Source organism: Somniosus microcephalus, chromosome 15, assembly GCF_052327205.1.
Source record: "Somniosus microcephalus isolate GS21.2 chromosome 15, FLI_Smic_1.0, whole genome shotgun sequence".
In the NCBI taxonomy this organism is placed as follows: domain Eukaryota; kingdom Metazoa; phylum Chordata; class Chondrichthyes; order Squaliformes; family Somniosidae; genus Somniosus; species Somniosus microcephalus.
The window spans coordinates 113,740,587-113,749,392 of NC_141001.1; the positions used below are offsets into that span (position 1 = coordinate 113,740,587).

The window sequence follows — 8,806 nt, forward strand, 5'->3', positions numbered from 1 at the left end:
TGCTACCATTCACTTACAAGATCCAGCTAAAGCAGGATGCTCAGCCAGTGGTACATGCTCCACGAAGAGTTCCAGCACCCCTGCGTTACAGGCTCAAGAATGAACTGGACAGAATGACCACACTAGGAGTCATCAGGAAAGTCGAAGAGCCAACAGACTGGGTTAACTCCATGGTATGTGTAAAGAAAAAGAACAATGATCTAAGAATATGCATGGATCCAAAGGACTTAAATGCAAACATAAAATGTGAACACTACCAGATTCCCAAGCGAGAAGAAATCACCAGTGAAATGTCAGGTGCCAGATACTTTACAAAGCTCGATGCCTCACAAGGATTTTGGCAACTAAAACTGGATGAAGAGAGCACCAAATACTGTACCTTCAACACACCATTTGGCAGGTATTGTTTCCTCAGAATGCCTTTCGGGATAATATCTGCATCTGAAATCTTTCATAGAGCGATGGAACACATAATTGAAGGTCTGGAAGGAGTTCGGGTCTATGTTGATGACATCATCATCTGGGGCTCCACAATGAAAGAACACAATGAGAGACTGACTAAAGTGCTACAGAGCATACGCCGGAATGGACTGAAGCTCAACAAAGCCAAGTGTCAGTTTGGCATCCAGGAAGTCACTTTCCTAGGAGATAATCTATCTGGTAAAGGAATAGAGCCAGATATGGAAAAAGTAAACGCCATACTCAAAATGCCCCGACCCACTGACAAAAAAGGAGTGCTACGCATCATGGGGATGATAAACCTAATTGGAAAGTTCATTCCTAACTTGTCAGCCAAGACAGCCTGTCTGCGAGACCTGCTACATAAAACAAATGAGTTCGCATGGACAGAAAGACATGAACAAGAGTGGATAAACCTCAAAACAGTGCTGACAACCACACCTGTACTCACCTTCTTTGACCCAACAAAAAGAATCAAAGTGTCAACGGATGCATCAAAAGATGGCCTAGGTGCGGTCTTGCTACAAGCAGAGGGTGAAGATTGGAAGCCTGTTGCCTATGCCTCCAGGTCTATGACTGATACGGAGTGTCGATACGCCCAGATTGAAAAGGAATGTCTAGGCTTGGTAGTTGGACTAGAAAAGTTTCATGGCTACATATATGGACTTCCCACCTTCACAGTTGAGACAGACCACAGCCCTCTGGTTGCCATCATAAAAAAAAACCTGAATGAGATGTCTCCAAGGATTCAACGACTCATGATGAAGCTGCAAAGATATGACTTTGAACTGATCTACACACCAGGCAAATACATAGTGTTAGCAGATGCACTATCCCGAGCACCCACAATGAGTCATGTGAGCTCTACTGAAGAAGACGTGGATGTTCATGTGAGTATGGTCACTGCTGCGCTGCCCATGTCAGACACAAAATCAAAGCAAATAGCAGAAGAAACAGTAAAAGATATAGTATTACAAACAGTAATAGAGAACATTCATCATGGTTGGCCAAAAGGTTCCTGTCCAAAATATTTTCACATAAGGTCAGAATTGAGTGTCGCAAGTGGACTATTACTAAAACAGAACAGAATAGTCATTGCACAGGCTCTATGTCAAGACATGCTCAAAAGGATTCATGAGGGACACCTCGGAATTGAAAAATGCAAAAGGAGAGCAAGAGACACTGTTTATTGGCCTGGCATAAATAAGGACATTGAGAACATGATAGGCAAATGTGAGACATGTCAGAAACACCAAAACAAACAAGCAAAGGAACCAATGATAGTAGCTGACATACCAACAGCAGCATGGCAAAAGGTTGGTATGGACCTTTTTCATTTAAATGGTAAAGACTATCTAATAGTGATTGACTACTATTCTAACTATCCTGAGATGGCGCTGCTCTCAAACACCACAGCAAGCAGTGTCATAATGCATGTGAAATCCATCTTCGCCAGACATGGAATTCCCAGAATTGCCGTTAGCGACAATGGTCCGTGCTTCAACTGTAAGGAGTGGCAACAGTTTGCAGCACATTATGACTTTCAGCACATCACATCCAGTCCTTTGTATGCTCAGTCAAATGGTAAGGCAGAGAAAGGTGTTCAAGTTCTCAAGCAGCTACTGAAGAAAGCGACAGAAAGCAAGTCTGATCCTTATCTCGCCCTGCTGAGCTACCGAGCCTCACCTTTAGACTGTGGTTCTTCACCTGCTGAACTACTAATGGGTCGCAAGTTGCGCACCACGCTACCCTGCTGTGCAAAAGAACAGCAAAGTGAGGAACTGAGACAGAGACTTCAACTGTTAAAGCTGAAACAGAAATCATACTATGACAAGTCATCCAAAACTCTAAAACCATTGACAAGGGATGGTGTTGTCAGGATTGAGGATCCAGATGCATGGAACAGGAAAGCTACAGTTCTTGAGGAAGTAGGACCAAGGTCATACACGGTTAGAACTGAGGAAGGACAGATTCTCAGGAGGAACTGCCGTTCCCTCCTAAAAACACAAGAGACTATTCAAGACCAGATTGATGACAATGCCGCAACTGCATCGTGTCATTCACCGCCAGAACAATCTCATGAAGACACATCAGACTTACCCGTGTTGAGAAGATCCACACGTGAAGTAAAAGAGCCTGATAGACTTAATCTTTGAGTACAATGTAAAGCTTTGAAAATGTGTTGACTGTTTGAAAATGTTTATGTTTATAGAGCACTAACAAAAAAGTGTTACTGATATTATCTTTATTGTTTTCTTGAAAGTTGATTGATATTGATTTTGTTAAACTTCAAAGAAAGGGAGATGTAATGATCAATAACATGTCATTCTATAGTGGACACTAGGTGGAGCCGTAGAGCTGTATATAGCTGTATGTATATAAGACTACACTACCCAGCTGTATGTATATTAAGACTACATTACCCATGAGGCACTAGGCTACCCACAAGGCAACAGTCAAGATGGAAGCCTCTACAGATACTGTACCAGTCCACATGTGCTCAATAAAGTAACTAGCAAAAGCTAGCTGTGTTCATAATAAGAATGTCTATTTATTAATGAACATAAGAGGCCACTCAGTATTATTTCATTAGTCTTTCTTTCATGAATGACTGATTCATGTCAGGTCGTGAATGCTAAAACACCGCATTGGAACTGGCCAGATTTGTACAGGGAAATTCAAGTGCTTAATCCCCCACCAGCACCACCCTGTGAAGGATCTCAATCAGCAGCAGTGGTGCCCATTACAATTGACCTCGAGGTTCCCAGGGTTAAGGAGCTGGGTGTCGGGGGTGGGGGGGGAAATCAGCTGGGAGTCCTGCTCCTGAGTTTTATCCAAGGGCCTTGCTCGACTTCCGTGTTGGATCATGCTTGACTGGGAGAGTTGCCCTCCCCCCTCCCCATATCAGAGTCTGATAGGCTGCCGGCCTGCTCAATCGAGGCATGAAGACTGGCCACTTGGGTGCTGTGCCGGGCAGCAGATGGTGCCTGTAAAACGCTGCTTCCAGGAGAGGAGTAGACAAAAAAAAAAAAAAAAAAAAGATCACCAACGTTTCAGCTGTCAGGTGCGATTATTTTGGTTCGTTCAAAGCAAATGCAATTTCAGAGGCCGAGAGGTTGCCAATTAGGCCTCCCCTAGAGGACGGTGGGTAGTTCGAAGAGTTTTCTTCCAGCACAACTTCAAGCCATGTCTCTCAGCAGGTCAACAAAGGATCGACTTTGGCTACTTAATGAGCCATTCATGTGGGGATTTAAAAAAAAGCAGGATGGCAGGATTATCCTGGCTTCGCAGGGTGAGGTCATTGAATCACAGAATCGTACAGTGCAGAAGGAGGCCATTCGGCCCATCGTGCCTGTGCCGGCTCTTTGAAAGAGCTCTCCAATTAGTCCCACTCCCCCCTGCCTCTTTCCCCAGAGCCCAGCACATTCTCCCATCTTCATGTATTTATCCAATTCCCTTTTGAAAGTCACTAATGAATCTGCTTCCACCGCCTTTTCAGGCAGCGAGTTCCAGATCATAAGTCGCTGCGTAAAAAAAATTCTCCTCATTCCCCATCAGCTGCCCGGGCCCTAAGCTCTGGAATTCCCTCCCTAAACCTCTCCGCCTCTCTCTCCTCCTTTAAGACGTTCCTTAAAACCTACACCTTTGACCAAGCTTTTGGTCACCTGTCCTAATATCTCATGTGGCTCGGTGTGAAATTTTATTTGATAATCGCTCCTTTGAAGCGCCTTGGGATGTTTTACCAAGTTGCAGGTGCCGTGTAAATGCAATGCTCATAGAAATTTACAGCACAGAAGGAGGCCATTCGGCCCATCGTGTCTGTGCTGCCCGAAAAAGAGCTCTCCAGCCTAATCCCACTTTCCAGCTCTTGCTCCGTAGCCCTGCAGGTTACGGCACTTCAAGTGCATATCCAAGTACTTTTTAAATGTGATGAGGGTTTCTCCCTCTACCACCCTTTCAGGCAGTGAGTTCCAGACCCTCACCACCCTCTGGGTGAAGAAATTCTCCTCCATTCCCCTCTAATCCTTCTACCAATTATTTTAAATCTATGCCCCCTGGCTATTGACCTCTCTGCTAAGGATGGAGCAGAGGAGGAGGGAGGAGGGAGCGGGGGAGGAGGGAGGAGGGAGAGCGGGACAGGAGGGAGCAGGGGTGGAGGGAGCAGGGGTGGAGGGAGCAGGGGTGGAGGGGAGAGCGGGGGAGGAGGGTGGAGAGCGCGGGGGAGGAGGGGAGAGCGGGGGAGGAGGGGAGAGCAGGGGAGAGCGAGGGAGGAGGGGAGAGCGGGGGAGGAGGGGAGAGAGCGGGGAAGGGGCAGTGTCGGCTCACCCCGTCAGCCAAAACCTGTCAGGAGCCAGGTCCTGGGCCAGAAGAAGCCCAGAAGATAAGTTTAAAATTAATTATTCAGGTGTTCTTGTGGGCCAGGAGTACTCCGGGCCTCACAAAGAAGCCTTGGGCCTGCCTGGCACCGGGCTCAAACCGGACTCACCGGCTCTAATTTCTGACAAGCCCGCCTCTTGCCTCCCCCCGTCCCCTGTTCCTCCATCACAACCAGACACCCCCACCCCCCACCACGGCTCTGTTCACAGCACCTCCCCCGTCCCCTCCAGATCATCGCCATGAGCTTTCCCCCCCTCTGCCCCCCCACCACCCCCACCCCCACTCTGTGGACCGACCCCGCAGGACCCTGGCCGCGGCCTCCTGACTTAACATCCCGCTCCCGCACCCCCGCACACCGGCCAGGCTGTTAGTCTGCCCCGCTGTCAGGCAGGAGTCTGCAGCCGGTCAATGAAACAATTCACTGCTGTTAAGACTGGCAGGATCTCTGCATTCCCCGCCGCACCCTCCCCGTTAACATCGGGGCCAACGTTAAACGGTACAATTCTACTGCACAGAACAAGCCCATGACCCCATACCTTCAGTCTAAGATCCAGATCGCAGCCTTAATTCACTCCCCAATGAAAAGATCATCTTCTGATCTGTCACAGCAGGCAGGGGTCGTAAACAGGGACTGACAGAGACAATGCAGCTTAGCTCTTGCACTCAGCCACACACACACTCACACACAGAGCTAAGCTCTCAATGCCCCGGCGAAATCATGACCTCATCCATTACTGGATTAGATCATCCCTTTCTAACGCTGTCTCCAGTAAAATAGAACTGGCCCATCTTTTATTGGTGATGGGTGAGCGAGCATGAAGCCACAGCTTTCGAATGGGGGAATAATCTGTTTAAGCTCATGTCGCCTCTGGTTCTTTTGCCAATCATCCTATACCTGGGCCCTCTGGTTATCGACCCTTCAGCCATTGGAAACAGTTTCTCTTTATTTACTCGATCTAAACCCTTCATGATTTTAAACACCTCTATCAAATCTCCTCTTAGCCTTCTCTGCTCCAAGGAGAACAACCCCAGCTTCTCCAGTCCATCCATGTAACTGTAATCCCTCATCCCTGGAACCATTCTAGTAAATCTCTGTTGCACCCTCGCCAAAGCCTTCACATCCTTCCTAAAGTGTGGTGCCCAGAATTGGACACAATACTCCAGCTGCGGCCGAACTAGTGTATGATTATATTATTCTAATATATATATCTTCTTATCTTATCTATATATATAAAAATTGCTCTTCTGTCTGTCTGTCTGTCTGTCTGTCCTCTATACACTCAAAAGTTATAGAGCGTACCTACACATCTGTTACATCAAAAGAAAGCTTACGATTCCGGAATGGTCATAAGCGTATTTACTTTTTGGTCAGACAAAAATTGTGCCGACGGTATACAAAAAACGTTCAACATTCTGCTCATTATCCGCTCATTAGCATCGAGTGACGTCAAGGTTGACCAATCGTACAGTCGAGCGACCCGACGGTCGACCAATCGCTGCGTCACGGGGGGCGGGTTCATTGCACGTGTGGGCGGGCCATCCTAGAATCGAGTGACGTGGCGATTGACCAATCCTACAGTTCAGTCACCTGACGGTTGACCAATCGGTGCGTGTGTGGGCGGGCCTAATCATTCTGAACTGAGGTGAGTGTCAGCCATCTTGATTCCTAAGTTGATTTTTTTTCCCCCCACTTTCTGTACATGTGGAGGGGATTTTATCCAGCACAAATTTGGTATTAGGAGCTCATTATATTATTTGTGTTTAATAAATGAGTCCAGTATGTCAATTTTTTCTCGAGGTCTGATGCCTGCAGGCCTCAGGCCTTGAAGCCTGGGCCTCTGTTTGCCAGCCATGCTCGACCTAGGCAATTGACTTGTGGCAAGCTCCTCCCGCCCCCCCCCCCACAGTCTCCCCCGTCACGTTACCCCGGGGGCAACGGCGTCGGCCGCGAGGGACACGGGGACAGGCACAGGGTGCGCGCGCAGCAGGCGACACACACAAGCCCGAGGCACAGAGCGCGGGGAGAGGGTGAGCGGCGGCGTCTCTCTCTCTCTCTTCCCCGTGCAGGCCCAGCCGCAATCGGCGGTCTTGAAGCTGGCTCGGGTGGGGGGCCGGGTGCTCGGGAGGTCGCGGGGGCCGGTGCTCGGGAGGGCGCGGGGGGCCGGTGCTCGCGGCGCGCAGCCCCTGCCACAATCAGCGGTCTTAAAGCCGGCTCGGGCGGGGGGCCGGTGCTCGGGAGGGCGGGAAGGGGGGGGGAAGGGAGGGAGAGGAGAGGGGGGAGGGAGGGGAGGGGGAGAGGAGGGGGAAGGGAGGGAGAGGAGAGGAGAGGAGAGAGGGGGAGGGAGGGTGAGAAGAAGGGGAGGGTAAGGAGAGGGAGAGGACAGGGAGGGAGAGTAAAGCAGGGAGAGACGGGGGAGGGAGAGAGAGAGAGGGTGAGTGGAGGGAAAGAGTGAGGGGGGTGGGACAGGGAGGGAGAGCTTACCTTCTTCCTTCCTTCCTTCGCAGGGGTCCATCGGGCCAGCCCTCAGGCGCTCCTTCCCCCCCTCTCTCTCTCCAGGCTAATCACGAACTAAATCCAGCAGTCTCTCTCTCTCTCTCTTCCCCCCCGTCGCTCTCTCTCTTCCCCCCCGTCTCTCTCTCTCTTCCCCCCCAGTCGCTCTCTCTCTCTTCCCCCCCAGTCGCTCTCTCTCTTCCCCCCCCTCCCCCCAGTCGCTCTCTCTCTTCCCCCCAGTTGCTCTCTCTCTTCCCCCCCAGTCGCTCTCTCTCTTCCCCCCTCCCCCCCAGTTGCTCTCTCTCTTCCCCCCCAGTTGCTCTCTCTCTCTTCCAACAACAACATGCCCTCAAAAAAGCCTCGGCACCGCCGGGCACTCCAGCTAGTATTAATATTAATTAATTAATAATATATAAAACGGTCCATCCGTCTGTCCGCTATACACTCAAAAGTTATAGAGCATACCTACACATATGTTATATCAAAGGAAAGCTAATGATCAGGGGAGTGTCATAGGTATTTTTACTTTTTGGTCAGACAAAAACCGTTCGGGACAGTATACAAAAATCGTTCAAAAATCCGATCATTAGCGGTTGACCAATCCTACCGCTCATTAGCGTTGAGTGACGTGATGGTTGACCAATCCTACAGTTCAGTGACCTGATGGTTGACCAATCGGTGCATCATGGGCGGGACCTAATCCTGCAGCCTCCCGAAACCTCGCCGCCATTTTTTCCACTGCTTTTCCTCCACAGCGAGCGGGGCAGCTGTGTCGGCCCGCCGGAGCGGCAGGTGAGTTGGGGTCACTCGGGGCCGGGCCTCACAACCGCTCGGCCCGAGACACACAGCGGGGGGACCATCAGCAGCCGGCCGTCAACCCCGCGGCCCGACACACAAAGCGGGGGGAGCGACAGCGGCCGGCCATCAACCGCGTGTCCCGAGACTGCGTCGGCCCGCCGGAGCGGGAGGCGAGTTGGGGGTCACTCGGGCCGGGCCTCACAACCGCTTGGCCCGAGACACAGAGCGGGGGGAGCGGCAGCGGCCGGCCGTCAACCGCGCCGCCCTCTAAACTGCCCTGGCAACGCCGGGCCCCCCCCTGCTAGTATAATATAGCTAGCTGGAGTGCCCGGCGGTGCCGAGGGTTTTTTGAGGGCATGTTGTTGTTGGAAGAGAGAGAGGGAGAGAGATGGGGGGAGAGAGCGACTGGGGGGGGAGAGAGCGACTGGGGGGGGAGAGAGCGACTGGGGGGGGAGAGAGCGACTGGGGGGGGAGAGAGCGACTGGGGGGGAAGAGAGCGACTGGGGGGGGAGAGAGCGACTGGGGGGGGAGAGAGCGACTGGGGGGGGAGAGAGCGACTGGGGGGGGAGAGAGCGACTGGGGGGGGAGAGAGCGACTGGGGGGGGGGGAGAGAGCGAGAGCGACTGGGGGGGGGGAGAGAGAGCGACTGGGGGGGGGAGAGAGCGACTGGGGGGGAGAGAG

The 8,806-nt window shown here is 51.3% G+C and overlaps 1 protein-coding gene across 7 annotated transcripts in view; it reads right to left on the reverse strand.

Annotated features, from left to right (window-relative positions):
- Positions 1 to 8,806, reverse strand: part of mapk8ip1b (mitogen-activated protein kinase 8 interacting protein 1b) — a 267,584-nt gene that overhangs the window by 70,856 nt on the left and 187,922 nt on the right. Inside the window, exon 1 of one of the 7 annotated variants that reach the window (XM_086008310.1) lies at positions 5,373 to 5,481. The exons of the other annotated variants lie outside the window; for them this stretch is intronic. The gene's annotated coding sequence lies outside the window, so the exon portion shown is untranslated. Of the gene's footprint in view, positions 1 to 5,372; positions 5,482 to 8,806 lie in introns of those variants that run through there. 7 annotated transcript variants of the gene reach the window in all.